Source organism: Typopeltis vanoorti, chromosome 3 (assembly GCF_054136105.1).
Source record: "Typopeltis vanoorti isolate ZY-2024b chromosome 3, IOZ_Tvanoo_1.0, whole genome shotgun sequence".
Classification (NCBI taxonomy): Eukaryota; Metazoa; Arthropoda; class Arachnida; order Uropygi; family Thelyphonidae; genus Typopeltis; species Typopeltis vanoorti.
In genome coordinates, this window is record NC_143551.1 from 144,082,562 (window position 1) to 144,100,147 (window position 17,586).

General features: G+C 36.3%; 1 protein-coding gene across 2 annotated transcripts in view; it reads left to right on the forward strand.

The window, feature by feature from the left end:
* Positions 1–258: 258 nt before the first annotated feature.
* The window catches only part of RpL32 (Ribosomal protein L32), a 69,682-nt gene continuing 52,354 nt past the window's right edge, over positions 259–17,586 (forward strand). The window contains exon 1 of one of the 2 annotated variants that reach the window (XM_090416086.1): positions 259–311. The gene's annotated coding sequence lies outside the window, so the exon portion shown is untranslated. Of the gene's footprint in view, positions 378–17,586 lie in introns of both variants that reach the window. The other variant, XM_090416087.1, reaches the window with a different exon arrangement.

Genomic DNA, 17,586 nt, shown 5'->3' on the forward strand with positions numbered 1-17,586 from the left:
AACTCTCAGTACACTTAATATGAAGCACAATCCATTTGTGCTGTATAGCTGAATATTGGATATCTGACCTTTTACTCACAATACATAAATGTGCAATAGGATTACAACTTTTTTTTTAATGATGAAATTTTCTTAAAAGAATGTTGTTTGTTCACTTATGTTATTGTATTGCTTATTGTAGGCGTTTAAATGGATCTTTCAGTTTTTATTTTTTAATTTAATTTTTCGTGAAATAATATTTTTGAATTTAGGGTGTCGCTTCTCTTCTTGTCTCAGTAATTTTGTGCGACTCTGAATCATTTCAAGTTAAGGTAAGAATCTGTGCAATCGTGGTCGTGTTGTTATTTGTTTTCAAAAATTTTAATGTAATTTATTAGGTAAGAATCTTGGAATTTAAGTAAATAACATATTTATTTTTTCAACATCACCGAATATTTTGTTTAACTGGTATTTGTAGATGATGTGTGATCGTCTTGATCGTATAACGTGTCTTTGTAGTACTATATTTCCGTAATTCTTTACCTCAGAGTGGCGATGTTTAAATTATGTGGTTGATGAACGTTTGTTAGGTATTCATATCTAATTGTGAGAAATAATGTTTTCGAAGATGTTGAAAGTTCATAATGTGAGAGATTTTAACTTCATTCACTACTTTATATTCTGAATTTATCCCTAAAATTAAACCTTGAGTTTCATTTTAGGCCTTGTGGGGAAGGGGACAGCATGGGTTTGCAAAGAGAACTTGCCTTAGTAATTTACTGTGCTTCAATAACGTTGACAGTGGAGTGGGATAGGGAAAATTTTATGTTTTTCAACGTTGCAAAGACGCTCTACAGAGTACTACAGTATAATAGTAATAGATGTAAAACTAATGATATAAAGGATGGTTGACACATCATCAGAGTAATGTGTAGTGAACTATTATTAAATTAGTGTTATTGATGACAACCGTAGAGAATACCCAGTTTGCTGGGTATGCTGAGTTATTGAGAGCAATACTAAATAATTATGATATAGAGATCTTGCAGGATGTCTTGAATAAGCTACACTGTGGATAATGAATAAATGGTTGCCATTTCCACTAGCAAAGTGTAAAGGTATGCAATTTAGATTGAAAAGATTCCAAACTGTGTAAGCTAAGCTCAGAGGACACATTGCTCATGTAGGCAGAATAGCACGACGTATCATTTCTTGGATGTTGTTAAACACTAAGTAAAGAAAGAGAAGTTATTATCCCTCTATATTGGGCTTTGACACACACTTATGGAATATTGTGCTCAGTTTGGTCTGGATTTCTGGGATATAAGGGGATTCAGAGGTAGGTTATCGAAATGGTTTAAGGTTTGTGGAAAAAATGTCTTATATGAGGATAGTTTGAAGAAATGTGTAAGTTGCTAAAGAGATTCCGTAGAATTGATGCAAATGAAATTTTTCAATATATGTCAGGAGGGGATAAAACAAAAATAGTCACAGTTAGCTGGAATGTGAGGATTAGATGATATGAGAATTGTGGTGGTAGACAAACTGAGGGTACTCAGCATATAAAGAAATGTCAATGTGAATACAGCTGTAAGTTTGGATAGCTTGTCAGCTAGTGTGTTATGTGAATAAATATTAGAGAACTCGCAGTACTGCTAACTGATGAGGTTCAGAGCGATTGGAAAGATGGCAAGAATATTGCCATTAAATTAAAGGAGCACCAAAACAGAAGTAAATTGATTAGTTAATATCTCAGGGGGTGGGGATTAAGGTGGAAAAGTAGGTTATAGGTAGAATTTAGGAATGGGTGGATAGGAATATGGTACTCTATGTTGAGTAGCATGGCTTTGTGAAAGGTAAGACCTGTCTGAGTAATACTTGATTGTGACAGCTGAGTTGGATAAGAGAAATAGTTATACTATGATACTGCTAGACTTATGAAAGGTATTTGACAAAATACTGCAAGCAAAACTTACAAGTTTGAGTGAATGGGAATGTGGAGGGGGCTCAATGACCTTGGAGAGTAGTATATGGTGGAATAGAACCCAGAAGAATGAGGGCAACTAGTGGGGTGCCTCAGCCTAGTACTAAGGACTTTAATTTGTTGGGCTGTTTAATTTGTGACTGCTGAGTGTATTGAATCATTCCCTATATTAAATATATAGAGAATGATTCAAGGGAAACTATTCAGTTGTTTGCTTGTGCAAAACAGGAGGCCAGTATGATATAGAGATACTGCAAGATTTTAAATAAATTAGCAATTAGCAATGTGGATCAAGGATAGTGGTTGTCAATTTTAATGTGGCAAAATGTGAGGCTATGCACATTGGGAAGCAAGGAATGCATAGCATTTATTGCATTGGGGTTATGGATGGAATTGAAGATCAGAGAGCATATTGCAAAGGTTGGCAGAATAGCTCAAAGGATTGCCTGGATGTTGAATGCATTGAACACAGATAGGAAAGTTATTATACTCATAATTACAATACATCTGCATCTTGACTAGTGTGCATATTCTCCTTTAGTTCTTTGGATTAGGATGTGGTGAGGAGGATCCAGAGACTGCCAAATTTGGTGAGTGACAGCTTCTGTGGAATGTGCTGTTGAGATTGATTTTTGTGAAATACTTTGTCTTGTTCCACTGAACTCTGTCTAGTGTTGATCACATGCTCTTCAAGTTCAAGGTACTGGATATACCACTTGTGTTCTTCTAATCAGATCAGAACAGATTTTCCTGTTTGTCTGAAATATGATAACCCACAAGAGTAGGGAATCTGGTTGACACCTGGATAGCTGATATGTCGGAGCTTGTCCTTTGGAGACATGAGGAATGTGGAGATTTTTCTGACAGGTCGAAAGGCCACACAAATATTTAGTGGTTTTAACACTTTAGCTATGCTTTTGCTAACTCCTAGTGGATAGGTATATGCATAAGTTCTTCTGTATTTGAAGAGGATGCTGAAGCACGACTACTTAAAGCTCTTTTTATGAAGGAATTCTTATAACCATTGGATATGAAAGAGGAATTAATATATTGTAATACTGTATAGGTTGTCCCACTTACAAAATATCAAAATTTCTGTCGAATTTACTCACTTCAACTAGAAGAACTGCTACGTATATAAAAAAAAATTCTCTGGATTTCAGAAATAAAATTTCCGATCTAGACGATTCGGAGATTATGATTAGTCTAGGTGTTGTTTTGCTATTTACGAATGTTCCGTTGGTGGACAGCATTGAATTACTGCACCAAGAATTTCCTCCAGACAGTCAAATTATTTGAATTTTAATAAAGTCCAGTTATTTTTCCTTCAAAAACCAGTTATACGAACAAATCTAAGGAACAGCAATAGGTAATCCAGTACTCCTGCTATTGCCAACTACTTCATGGAGCACTTTGAACAACATATCTTTGACAACATTACACCCAGACTTGACCTTTGGTTCAGATATGTGGACGACATTATGGAAGGGCACTTCGGAAGAATTACAACAGTTTCTCTCAAAAATAAATGCACTTCATCCAAGGATCCACTTCACCCTAGAAGTAAATAAGCAGTTAGCCTTTCTAGACCTTAATTCTTTGCCAATCAGATGGTAACCTACAATTCACAGTCTATAGGAAAGAGACCCATACAGGCCAGTACATCCATGCTGAATCACATCACCATCCCAGCCAAAAAGGCAGGTACTATAAAAACACTGGTTCATAGAGCTCACTCCTTTTGTTCAGAAGAAGAACTATTACAAAAAGAATTACAATATATTAATTTCTCCTTCATATCCAATGGTTATAAGAATTCCTTCATAAAAAGAACTTCAAGTAGTCATGCTTCGGCATCCTCTTCAAATACCAAAGAACCTACATGTATACCTATTCCCTATGTGTAAGGTGTTAGCAAATGCATAGCTAAAGTGTTAAAACCACTAAATATTTGTGTGGCCTTTCGACCTGTCAGAAAAATCTCCACATTCCTCACATCTCCAAAGGACAAGCTCCCACATCTCAGCTATCCAGGTGTCTACCAGATTGCCTACTCTTGTGGATTATATTTCGGACAAACAAGATCTTCTCTGATCCAGTTAGAAGAACACAAGGCGTATATCCAGTACCTTGAACCTGAACAGTCTGGACTTGCAGAGCATGCCATCAACACTAGACATAGAGTTCAGTGGAACAAGACAAAAGTCAGTTCCTAAAACGACTTTACAAAGAAACGTGCGAAAGGTTACTTCACTCCCCTAACCTTAACAGATCCGATAGTCTACGTCTTTCCCCCTTATGAGAGATAGTACTCTATAAATCAGCAAATCTTTCCTAACTTGTAATTGTATACACACACAAATTTAGGAAATTTAACCTTAGCTACTTAAGTGGCACTTTGTGAATATAACAGTTATTGTTTAATTAGCCTTTGTACCTGTATTGATGATGCCTGTGATACTCAGGCGAAAATTCTATGAATAAAGACTATTTTACATTAGTTAATTCTGTTATTATAATAGTAAGTAATATGTCTATTCACGGTATTTCCTTACTGAAACTTATATTGAGATAGATTGATGGTATGTTGCAAAATTTAGTTCATGGGCAGAAAAGAGCAAGACATTATAGAAACATGTTACTGAAGGAGTTCTTTAAGATTAATACAAAATAAATTTTTCAGTCCATGACACGGGTAGGGAGAGAACTAGGGACACCTGTAGACGTGTGTGTGGTTAGCAAAGGTGCGAGAACTAGATTTTTTGCATGGAGAGCAATACATGACTGGAAAAGATTACCAGGGGTGCTTTGAGTGCCCTGACAATGAATGAGTTTAAGGATGACTATCACTTCAGTCATCCAGTACTAGTCACTTCTGATGTCCAAATTACACAATTCCTTTAAAGGTGGCACCTATGCCTTTGTAAGATCAGACATTGCATCCCAAAGAGAAGCTAATTTAGAATTCAATGCTTTTGACCTCCTCCGGCTCAGTTTCTCTACTTCATCTAGTAATGCTCATCTGCTATATTTACTGTACTCCAAACTACTCAGACCTCATCACATTCCTCTCCACAAAACTACTATCTACAATCAAGCCATCCAAATAGTGAGATCATCTTCCTAGGCGATCTCAACATCCATAATTCCAACTGCCTCTCCATTTTCCAACACCACTAACATTAGCACCTCCTTCGTGCATTTGGAAGAATGACTATACGTTGTGCCCTTCAGTTGGAAAATTTATTATTATTATTATTATTGTTCCGGGAAACTCCAAGGAGTCGACAGACTCATCGAGGGAGGCCCTAACATCATGTCAAGAACAACTATTCAACATTCACACAGTATCTATCATACATATGTTTGATTCTCGTCATGATGAGAGGAATCTTTCAGCCAATCTCATATTGAGGTAGCAGGATTTTCTCCCAGAAACTTGGATTTTTCATCCTTCATAAAGACAAATTGACCTTGAGCACCTAAAAATACTAGTGGTGGTGATGGGCAGTAGATGACATTGGTGTATGTGATGATGGTTGTGTTGATTTGCTGGTTGATGGATTAAGTGGTGGAAACAAAATTGTAGACTAGGCCCTTGATGATCCTTTGGACTCCTTGGAGATGTAATGTAATAATAAAATCTGTCATAAGTAATGACCTAGTACAAATTGTTCATATACCTGCACAGATTCCTGACTTTCAAATCTCATTAAACATTATTTACAAAATCATGAGAGATTGCTAGACACTCAGAATTTTCTGTTAAGAAGGAATGTATGTGGAATTACAAAAAGGTGATTATGACAAGCAGTCATAATTTCATAATTTCAATGCTATCAAAACAGCCTGCCTCCTCTCGCCAAAGAAATCTCAGCTCACATTCCCTTACCCTCAAGTAATACACAGATCAACAATATCAGATCTCTCCCTGCTTGAACAAACATTCATCTCCAGCCTCTCCTGGCACAAACACATCTCAACAATAGCTTCCTCGGCATCCAAAATCTAGACATTGTCTTTCACTCAAGATGCTATTTTACACCCATCTAACTCAACAATATACAAATTCCAAATTTGCCCATGCTTAGAATACTGCTTACACGTTTGGAGTGGAGCACCTAAAACTTTGAAAATTCTTGTCATTGTCCAGAGAGCAGCAGTTTGATTCATAGATGATCCCTCTCTTACAGATTCCTTTGAATCTCTATCTGACAAATGCAGTGTTTCAGCTCTGTCTATTCTACAGAGCTGAAACACTGCATTTATACAGTAATCCCTCGATTAATGCGCCCCCGATTAGTGCGTCATTTTTTTTTTCTATATCCAAATTCGATTAGTGCGCCTATATGCATCTTAAAAATAAATGTTACAGTTTTAAAAAATTGAGTATCTATACATTTTTATGGCTAACTATTTTAAAAAATCACTCACCAGAATGAAATAATTTAGTTACCGATTTAAAACATTTTACAAAGTTATTTTTAATGGCATACTACGCTACCACTATGTACCAAATTTTTACCGCCAAAATTTATGTCGTCTGCTATAGTATGCCCACAGATTCGAGAACCTTCGACACTTCTGCGCATCTCACAAAAAGGAGAATTCATTCTGATAATAGGGTAATCAATCCATCTTCTGGGATGAGTTGTTTATTATTACATGCTGGAAAATTAACTTCTCTTTTATGATCATTGTAGTTTTTAAATTGGTAACTATTTTGCTTGTATAAAGTGTGTGATTTCGCGTGTTGGCGACCAATTCGTACATCCTTCATTTCTTTCTCCCCTTCAGAGTTAATTAAATCTCATTCTGAAGAATTGAGTGATTCTGACCTTCTAAATTTAGATGTACAGCGGGAAGATCCCGAAAAAATGAAGAAAATTTAACCACTGATAGTCAACCAAAAGAGATTTCACAGAAACAATTTGAAAATATTTTTCGTGCAATCGAAGTTTTTAAGCAGCAATGCTTAGAGGCTGACCCTGACGTGAAGAGAGAAGCAGTAAAATTTGCAGAAGAGGGAATAGGGCCATACCATCAGTTGTATGAAAAAAAAGAAACAAAATAACTGCCAAACTACGTTAGCTCAATTCTTTGTTAAGAAGTAGAATAATAAAATTTATATTCTGAATATGTTTTATTGAATTTCAGCTTCATGGTTTTCCTTTAACTAGGCCCTGAGACATACCTTAATTCTTTTATAAAAAAAATTAAGGTTCAAAAAAGAAATTTCAGCAACGAATTATACTTTTCCCCATAGGTTATTATATTCGATTAATGCGCCTGTTTCAAGGAACACATTAAGCGCACTAATCGAGGGATTGCTGTACTTCTATGGTTATTGCTCCACTGAACTGGCAACGGTCATTTCTCCACTTTCTGTTGCATGTATTAATAGAATTGCCAAGCACCCCTTTACTGAAAATCAAACACACACCAAACCCGTTTTTCTTCTTCCTCTTTCATTCCATCTGTACACTCATTTACATTTCATTCCATCTTCTGGAATAGCCCCCCCCCCCCCACACACACACAAGTATTCCAAACAGCTACAATCAGCAACTCTTCAAAGAAATGCCATTTCTGACTCCTCACCTGCACCCCTAGACACGACACTGATGTGTTTATAGGATCAATTTAATGGGGGAAAAAAAAAAACTGAATAAGAGTTTGTGGGCCTCCCACAATAAAATTTCAAACCCAATATTTATTTTTTCGCTTGCTCAGAGGATGGTGAGCAAGTGAAATGGATTGTTGGTAGTTGGAATGTTTTGTTACTGAATTAATATAAGGATAGGTAATGGTGGGTATTGTATGAATAATTGTGTGTGTGTGTGTGTGCTTCCTGTTGAATTTGATCTCAAAAAACCTTGTCAATAACAACAGTAATGAAATTTCAACTTTTTTTATTCTGCAAAATGTCTAGACAAACAATTATTATGCTACTTATTACAAACATTTCTTTGGAGTCTGAAGTCTGTTGTACATTAACCATTATTCATGCAATAGCCATTAGGCTCATTTGCTGCTCTTCAAGCAAAAAAAATCTAGCCCTGACAACTTTACTAACCACTCTTTTTTGATCCACATTCCAAGGATGATCTTCTAGTTTTCTCCATATTCCCATGTATTGAAAGTATTTTTTGTATCAGTCTTATAGAACCTCTTTAATAAATTATATCCTCTCTTTTCCACTTCACATTCTTCAAATGCGACATAAATGACCTTTGCAGCCCCATACATCTTCATAGGGAATATTCCATAGACCTGATACAATCTTGGTCACTTATCCTGATCCTCTCCATCTGCAGCACCTCCTCACTTCCAAGAAACTCAACGGACCAAATCAGAGCACACTAATCAAAATACAGCTGTATCCTAGCCTTATAGAGAGAGATAATCTCTGCATCTCTACTTATGTGTTCCTCAAGATCCAAGTAACTCTTTGAAGTGTTTTGTCAACTTTTTGCAGTATGCCCTCTGAAGTTTACTCCCTCCACCATCAGGTAATATACAGTATGTAAACTTTTCATCTGAAAGGATGTTAGTTTACATCCTGCCACATTAAATTGGCAACAACTGCAGTTGCCAATGTGAACAGAGGCAGCTCCCTCTCCATGTGTGTAGTTTATTGAATCAGTTCACTGAAGATGCTGCACTATCACTCCTGTACCTAATTGGGTTTTAAAAGTGAAACCTTCTACTAGAGGAAGTCATAGGATTTCAGATAACCCTTTCCACAAAGAGTTAGGACAGTCACAAACATTAGTGCCTCTGGTGGGATCTGAACCCACAGTCTCTTGGCAGGAGAGAGTGGATACGCTAACCACTTGGCCAACCAGGCCAGCTGTCTGTCACCTTGATTAGTTGATTGTCCTTCCAAGTTTTGCATCATTAGCAAACTGGATACCAAATTTAATAATACTCTGCTTGGTAGAGAGCTCTGAGGCACTCAACTAGTTACCCTCATTCTCTTTTCTATCGACCACGTACACTGATGTCCAAAGCTAAGGATGAACTACATTTTTACATATATATGAAAAATTTTTCATGCCTATAGCCAAATGTGTACTTAAATTTTATTTCCAGCATAGTAATAAATTATATTACACATGTTTTATATAGGGGTGCTTAAGGGTCAAAGCTGTATAACTGAGAGGAGACCTCCACATAGCCTTTAAAGGAATGCGGAGAACCGACCAGGGCTTCTGACCTAATGTCCAATCCTCACCTTCTCGTGGTGCACCCTGTTGGGTATCTGCTTTGATACCGAACGAACGAGGATGGGCTGGCAATTTGGGATTTAGCCGACCAAATTGTATTCTTATTGGTTAAACCAAAATTAAAAATGATGGTACGACATGACAAAATTTCATGCCGGCTGGGGCGTCGCCCAGTTAAACAAGGCCCCCGTTGTTTTCGCCAGGGAACCAGGACGAACAGCGAAAAGTCAGCTACTGGAACAAATCTGAAAAAAAAAAAACCAACTCAACATCACCAGAGTTAAAGATCAGTACTATCAACGTAAGAAACCTGAATGGCAAAGAAATGGAGCTAGCTGAGGAATTAGATAAGTACCAGATCGACATAATCGGGGTGACTGAAACAAAAAAGACCAAAACTGGTGAGATCTTTCTGATCAATAAATACAAAATGTTATATTCAGGCAATGACAATCAAGGAAAAGAAGGTGTAGCCCTAGTATTCAACACAAAATACGAGGCTAATCTCCTTGAATGGCAGTCAGTCTCAAGTAGAGTAATGTGGGCAAATATGAGAATGGCGAACTGGACAATGAGACTTATTTGCGCCTATGGTCCCACAGAAGGTTCTACTAAGGTAGAAGTGGAGGAATTTTTTGAGGCTTTAGAAAAAGCCACTGACACAATGAAAAATGAAAAGTTGATCCTTGTTGGGGATCTAAATAGCAAAGTAGGAAATGATTGTGAGACATACAAAAATATTTTGGGAAAATTTGGAGAAAAGAGCAAAGCTAATAATAATGGCAAATATCTGTTCGATTTCTGCTCAGGACATGGACTGGTTATTACTAACACCATGTTCCAACATAAAAATGTGCACAAATTCACATGGAGAGAAGAGGCTAGGAATAAGAAAAGTCTCATTGACTATGTTATTGTTGATAGTGATGTTTTCTGCCTGGTGCAGGACACCAGAGCGTACAAAGGATTTGAAATTGGAAGTGATCACTATCTAGTCTTGAGCAAGATAAAATTGAATTTCATATTGAAAAGAATAACATGCAAGAAAGTTTTAAAGCGAATAAAAGTTGAGCAGCTCTCAGATGTGAACTGTAGACTAAAATACACAAAGATTATTGAAGATAAAATGAAAGAGTTTGAGAACAGGAATCAAACCTTGGAGATTCAGTGGCAAACTCTGAAGAAAACATTCATTGATTCTGCCAGAGAGGCATGTGGTGAGGTTGTCTGTAAGGATAAAAAAAATCAGAACTCCCTGGTGGACACAGGAAGTTAAAGAGGCAGTGAAGGAAAAGAAGAAATCATATCAAAAGTTCCTGTCAAATAAGTCAGCTTGTGCTCTTAGAGAATATGGAGACAAATGCAAGAATGCTAAACACTGTGTAAAACTAGCTAAACAAAAGTCATGGGAGGACTTTGGCAAGAATATAGAAAATAAATATCAAGAAGGTGGCAAAATATTCTGGAGGTTGTTGAAGAAGCTTAGGAATGGAGGAAAGTGTGCTGTAAAAGGAGTTAGAGATGATAAAGGTGACATGAAAACGGGAGAAAAAGATATCCTTGAAGTATGGAGTAATTACTTTGAAAAACTTCTAAATGAAACAAGCAGTGATGACAGCAGAGTGCTAAAAAACACTGACCAGGCATGCAGTCAGGAATACATATCCATACTTGAAGTAGAAAAAGCCATCAAAGGCTTGAAATGTGGAAAGGCAGCAGGAGTAGATGATATTCGACCAGAAATGCTGAAGTATGGTGGTATAAGAGTCTTACAGTGGCTCCACTGCATAGTTCATAAGGCCTGGACAGAGGGACGAATTCCCGATGATTGGAGTAGCGCTCTCATAGTACCCATATATAAAAAGGGAAATAAAACTGCATGTGAGAATTACAGAGGTATTTCCCTACTGAGTGTTCCTGGCAAGATCTATGCAAGAATACTTGAGAAACGGTTGAGAAGAATTGTGGAAGAAAAGCTTGGTGGTGAACAATCTGAATTCAGGCCAAATAGAGGCTGTCAGGATCAGATCTTCACTTTACGACAAATAGTCGAGAAAGCATGGGAATATAACAAAGATCTGTATTTAAGTGTTGTCTCGATTTGGAAAAGGCATATGACAAGGTGCCAAGAGAGAAGCTATTCAATACGCTGCAGTTATATGGTATCAATGGGGCATTATATCAAGCAATACTTAGTCTTTATTTGGGTTGTAAGTCAGCAGTTAGAATTGAAGGAAGTACAGGAAGATGGTTTAATATTAAATGTGGTGTGAGACAAGGATGTACATTATCCCCTCTGTTATTCATTATCTATATGGATCACATTATGAAGGAAAGTGGTATTAAACCTGATATCAAAATTGGAGATGTTAATGTCAGCTCTTTGCTTTATGCGGATGATATACTTCTAAATAAATCCGCTAACAGTCTGCAAGATTCTCTGACTAAATTGAATAGCTGTTGTAATAGATATGGTATGAAGTTCAGCAATAAAAAGACAAAGACAATGAAAATAGGCAGAATCATTGAAAATGTCAACTGTGTTGTGAATGGAGAACCTGTGGAACAAGTAAAACATTTCAGCTATTTAGGCACGATTTTTACTGAAGATGGTAAATTAAATATAGAAATAGACAACAGAATCAGCAAAGCTGGTATGGTGGGAAGTCAATTGAATAAATTCATATGGAATAAGAGAGAAATTAGTCGGAACATTAATTAGCTGTATACAAGACAGTGTTCAAAACAGTTTTAACTTATGGATCTGAGAGCTGGGTCAGAAGTAAAACACTTGACCAAAGACTAGAGACCACAGATATGAGAGTCCTGAGAAAGATTATAGGCGTAAACAGATGGCATCAATGGCAATATCATATTAAAAACGAGGATATTAGGAAAGAACTTGACATTGTCAGCATCCAGGAATGTGTTAGTAGAGCTAATCTCAGGTGGTATGGTCACTTAAACAGAATGGGCGAGGAAAGATTAGCAAAACAAGTGTTCTCTGCCAGGTTGGTAGGAAAACGACCCAGAGGAAGACCAAGATATAGGTGGATTGATACGATACAAAGTGCCTTAGACGATAGAAATATAAGATCTGATAATGTTGGAGTCTGACAAGTAACAGACTGATTTGGAGGAAAATTGTAGATAGGAAATTAATAATGATGTAAATTTTTCATATAGTACTATCATATCCTGTACATAGCAGGAATTTGATGATAATGATGACATGTTTTATAAACTTCATATGAATTAAATTACAATATGTTTTTGGCAAAAGTTACAAATTTCCTAAGGATGTAGTTATGGAATTAATGTACAGTGCTTACAGAAAACTATGCAGAGAGATATTTCAGTATGAAGTATGTCCACCCTGAACTGCGATGAAGCTTTTGCAATGTTATATCAAACTTAGCACCAAGTGGTTCTTGAGGCAAACTGGCCCACTCCTTCAGAACAGGGCTTTGTTTGATTTTTAAAGAGGTATTTTGAGTAGCAGTGCATCCCAAACGTGTTCTGTGGAGCTTGAAATCTGGGGAGTGTACTGACCACTTGAATTGATTAATATCCTTGGTCTCCAGAAGTATTTCCACTGCTTGTGTACGATGTGGTGTGGCATTATCATCTATAAAAACGAATTCTTTGCAATATCATTCACTAGTAATAGTCCCTTTCTCCAGCACTTGTAGTTCAGTGTGCTCATTAAGCATAATGCCTCCCAGTAATACCATATCTATACCTTTCAAGAACATTCTTGCGATGGTAAGCAGTACCACTTTCACACCAGATCTAGTCTCATCTAGAATCAGAGAAAAGACTAAAACGACTCATCTGTAAAAAGTACATGTTTTATGGATACAATACCACTGAAAATATGCTCTACGATGAACTGTGGATAAAGGGATGCAGACTATAGGCCTTCTGGCATATAGGCCCTCTTGTTACAGTCACAGTTTGTCGAGATAGCGACATACCTGTGCTTGAGTGGAGCTGACCTGCCATGGTGTGTCAGTTACATTTTGCTGTTATAGCCAAATATCTGTCTTTATTCTCCATTATAGAGTGAGGGCAATCCCTTAGCAAATGTCTGGAACACAGTCCATTGGTTTGAAATGCTTCGGTTTAAAAAATGCTTTTTCTAATTTTCTCTCTCTCGTTATAGAACTACCTTGTCAGAAATGAGACTTAAACTGGTTGGTGGTAATACTTGCCATTTGTCTTGCACATTCTCATAATACTTTGGCTGACATGCCATCTGAACCAACTCCTGTATTCACACTACTGTTTGTGACAATATGCTAAGCACCTCTAGTTCATCTTTCAATTCTCCCATCAGTCTGTCACTTTGGCATTTGCATTATCTCCACTTGAGTGATACAAAATGAGGACTTGGTTTATCAACTGTGGGTGTGCTATGTTAAGGCAGTATTATTAAAATAAATGTTTATTAACCCTCAGCCTTGATATGTATACACATCGATACTATTTCTTCCATGTATGTTGCAGTCCTGACATTGGAACTAATTAAAAGTTATCTTTCCATAATCATTCTTCCTCTTACTCATTACATAGTGAGGGGGGAGGGAACCTAACATTTCTTTTGGCCTGCTTAGTTAATTTCTTTGTATAATCAGATTTTTTCTTACCATGCCAGTTATCCCTTTTGTCTTTACTTTGTATTGCTCAGGTGTATATTCACCTTTTTTTTTTTGTATTTATATTAACTCAATATATTCCTTGTAGCTTGTTATGCCATTCCACTGCTCCACGCTGTCTCTAAGTTCCACATAAGTATACCACTTAATTTAAAATTCTGTGTGTTTAGAAAACCTCTCAGAACAAGACTGCACTCACTTTTCCAGATCAGAGGCAGTGTCTCTGGCTGCAATGGTTATGGATAAATCTTCTGATCCTATTACTAGATTTAGCACTCACTTCCCGGGTCCCCTCCATTACATGGTGTTTTAGGTGACGATCCCTTATGAGCTATAAATTCCATTTGTCATGCCTTGCACTGTTCCTTACCTCCAGTCTGTTTCTCTTTCAGGTGTTCTCCATATTAGAAACTATAAATTCCATTTCCATCATTTCACACACTTCCCTCCCTCCAGTCTGTCTCTCATGAAGATTGCTCAGCCTACACTCATTATACTCAGTGGCATACTGTGGGTGTGCTGTGTTAAGGCAGTATTATTGAAATAAATTTTTATTAATCCTCAGCCTTGACATGTATACACATCAATAATTACATCGATATGAAGCTTATGTTTTTGATATATTTTATCCGTGTTGCTGTTTGGGTAGTTAACAAAAAAAAGCCAGAGGCATATATTCCAGGTGTGTGTCATATCACACACACACCTGGAATATATGCCCCTGATTATATTAAGCTGTCTATGCATGGCGTGCACTTCCATTCTACAGCAGCAGCAACCATATATTTTGTGCTGCTGGTCTCTATCTCACACAAAGTTACACTTACTTCATAGCTTGGGCTTTATAGTTTTGAGTGCTATTATGAAATGCCTGTGAATTCATTGGAAAGGCTTTATAATAAAAATATCTAAATCATTTGTATAAAATAACCTAGAAATGGAAAATCAACAGGTGTCTGGGAACAGTGAAGCAAATGAGAGGCACATTGCTTTTTTGTTAAGTAGGATGAAATTTTAGTATTTTTAATTTTCTGACTAAGTTGTGTATCACAACTCTGATTCTTACACATTCTTGTTACTAACATGATCATTATTATCCTGGCAAATCAATGATGTTCAGGGACTGTTCCCACATAGGATGTTCCCACTAACCATTCACATGATTCTTGTCTTTTTCTTAACTTTCCAAGCAAAACAAATCAGGCTTTGCTAATCACACTGACATCTCCCACAAGATTATTCCTTGTTTTCTCTCTCTCTCTCCATCTCCTCCTTTTCCCTTTTCATTGTTTTCCAGATTTTGTATGCTTCAAACCTTCAGTATAACTATAGGAAGCATTCTGCAGATCTGATGGCTCTTGGTGATCTGAATCCTGTCCCCAAGAAATAGAGGCTAAATCAGTGTACAAGTAGTCTACATATGCCATTCTATGAAAGCCATATAAAGAGGGATAATCATTTAACTCTACTTGCCAATGTGATCAACATTCACTTGATGTCTGAACTTCAATACTTCTCTGTCTACATATGCCATTCTATGGAAGCTGTAAGTCTACTCACCAGTGTGTTCGGCATCTGCTTGATCTCTGAATTTCAACACTTTTCCATCAGCACACCTCAAAATCCATAACCTTATTAGTTTATTATAATATACTTATAATACACTTATTAACAGTTGCCTTCCCCAGTTTGGTATCATCAGTAACAGTGGTGCACCCAGGATTTAATCTTAGGGTGGGGGTGGCGAGTTGAACAGATAAAAATATTTTTAATACAATGAATTTGCATTAAAAATATTTTTATCCATTCAATTAAAATTTGTTTAATTTCATTCATTCAATAAAATTCATTAGGTGATTATAAAAATTTATTTAAAGAATAAAATCCAGTTTTCTTTTATTTTTATAAAGCTCTTGAATTATTTCAATCGTGGTTACCTTAATCTCTCTCTATGTGTGTATATATATATAGCAAAGCCAATCCGTTCAATCGTGATTGTGTCATGGTAGATCTTAAATAGGTTTTTAAAAGGCGTAAGTTAGAAAACTGACGCATGTTGTTACCAGAAACGTTGCAAATATTTTTAATAAGTTATAGATGTTAGGATATATCATTTTGTCGCACCTTGAAACTGCATCAACGGCATTTGTGCATGGAGCTATTGCAAACGATTTTTCAAATTTCTTATACCACAACTTGAATTCGGAGTTCAAAATTGCTGGATTTGTATAAGGCTAATCACCGGCATAAAATTCACATAATTGATGAAAATCTTCCATTGCACTTGCTATTGGAGCATCTTTTCCATTTGATAGAAGAGAAAAAAAAAAAATTTCAAAATGTTGCAGTGCCGAGTGAAACGTTCATGACGTTGAGTCAATATTTGATCAATAAATGGAATGAAATAGTTCTGAAATACACTTCTACAGAATCGGCTGGAACATTGGACCTTAATGTTTGTTTTGATGAAGTCCTTGGCTTTTTAATGTCAATATTAAAATTATTGGCTTTTATACATGCTTCATCGTAAATATCTTTAAATGAAGAATCTGGTGTTTCATGAACAGTATTTAATTGAGCCACAACATCAACAAAATTTAGGGCAATTAAGAGGTCGCTGTCAGATTTTTGCATTATTTTAGACAATGGTAAGGTGCACGCAAATATTTTTTGCAAGCTAAATAAAGATATTATAAATCTTAAAAGATATTAATATTATAAACAACAAGGACGTCCTGTCTTTTAGGGGTATTGAAGAAATTGTGTAACTTTTCAATTATGCCAATGCAATTTCTTATTTGTCACAGATATAGCATTTCCAAGTGCCAAATTCAAACTGTGATGCATAATGAACATATAAAGCTAGTCAATGTCATTATTACATAACACCTCCAAGTAGTCCAAAGACATATCGAGGAAGGGCATCTACTCTACAACTCTCAGTCTTCGACCACAACTACATCTACACCAACACTGTCTTCCTCCGACCACTACCACTAGTATTTTCACAGACAATCACAAACATCCATGCCTACTGCAGGATTCGAACTCGCAGCCTTTTGGCTGGATAGTCAGCCAGCCAGGCTGGATATATAGATAAAAAATTAAATTTTGTGGATAAAAATTAAAACAAAGTTTTAATTTTTATTAAACAAATAAATAATATGATATAATATGATATATTTACTTTTAATGGTATATGATACCATTAAAATGTATGATAATATGATATAATATGATATATTTACTTTTACAACTACATCTACACCAACACTGTCTTCCTCCGACCACTACCACTAGTATTTTCACAGACAATCACAAACATCCATGCCTACTTTTATTAAACAAATAAATAATATGATATATTTACTTTTAATGGGATGGTTCAGCTTCTCGGCCTCTGCAGAGTTGCTGGATATCTGGCTCAGTATGGGTCAACTTCAGTCGAAGATCGGCACACACACTAAGATGAATTCTGTATTTTGTTTCATTTGAAGGAGCGATGAAAATTGTTTCTCGCAAAGATAGGTTGTAGAAAACTGCATGATGATTTTCAACTTCTTCAAATAATTCGGGAAATTCACTTCTCACTGAAGGCGAGATCCAGAATCGAGACAAACCACAATCACGGAATTGCATTTTAAGCCCACTGTCACTTGAAAACTCAATGAGCTCCTCTTTTTTCAATAACGAAAGGTTGTTTTTGTGACTGCAAGCCTGAAATGGATCGTGAAAT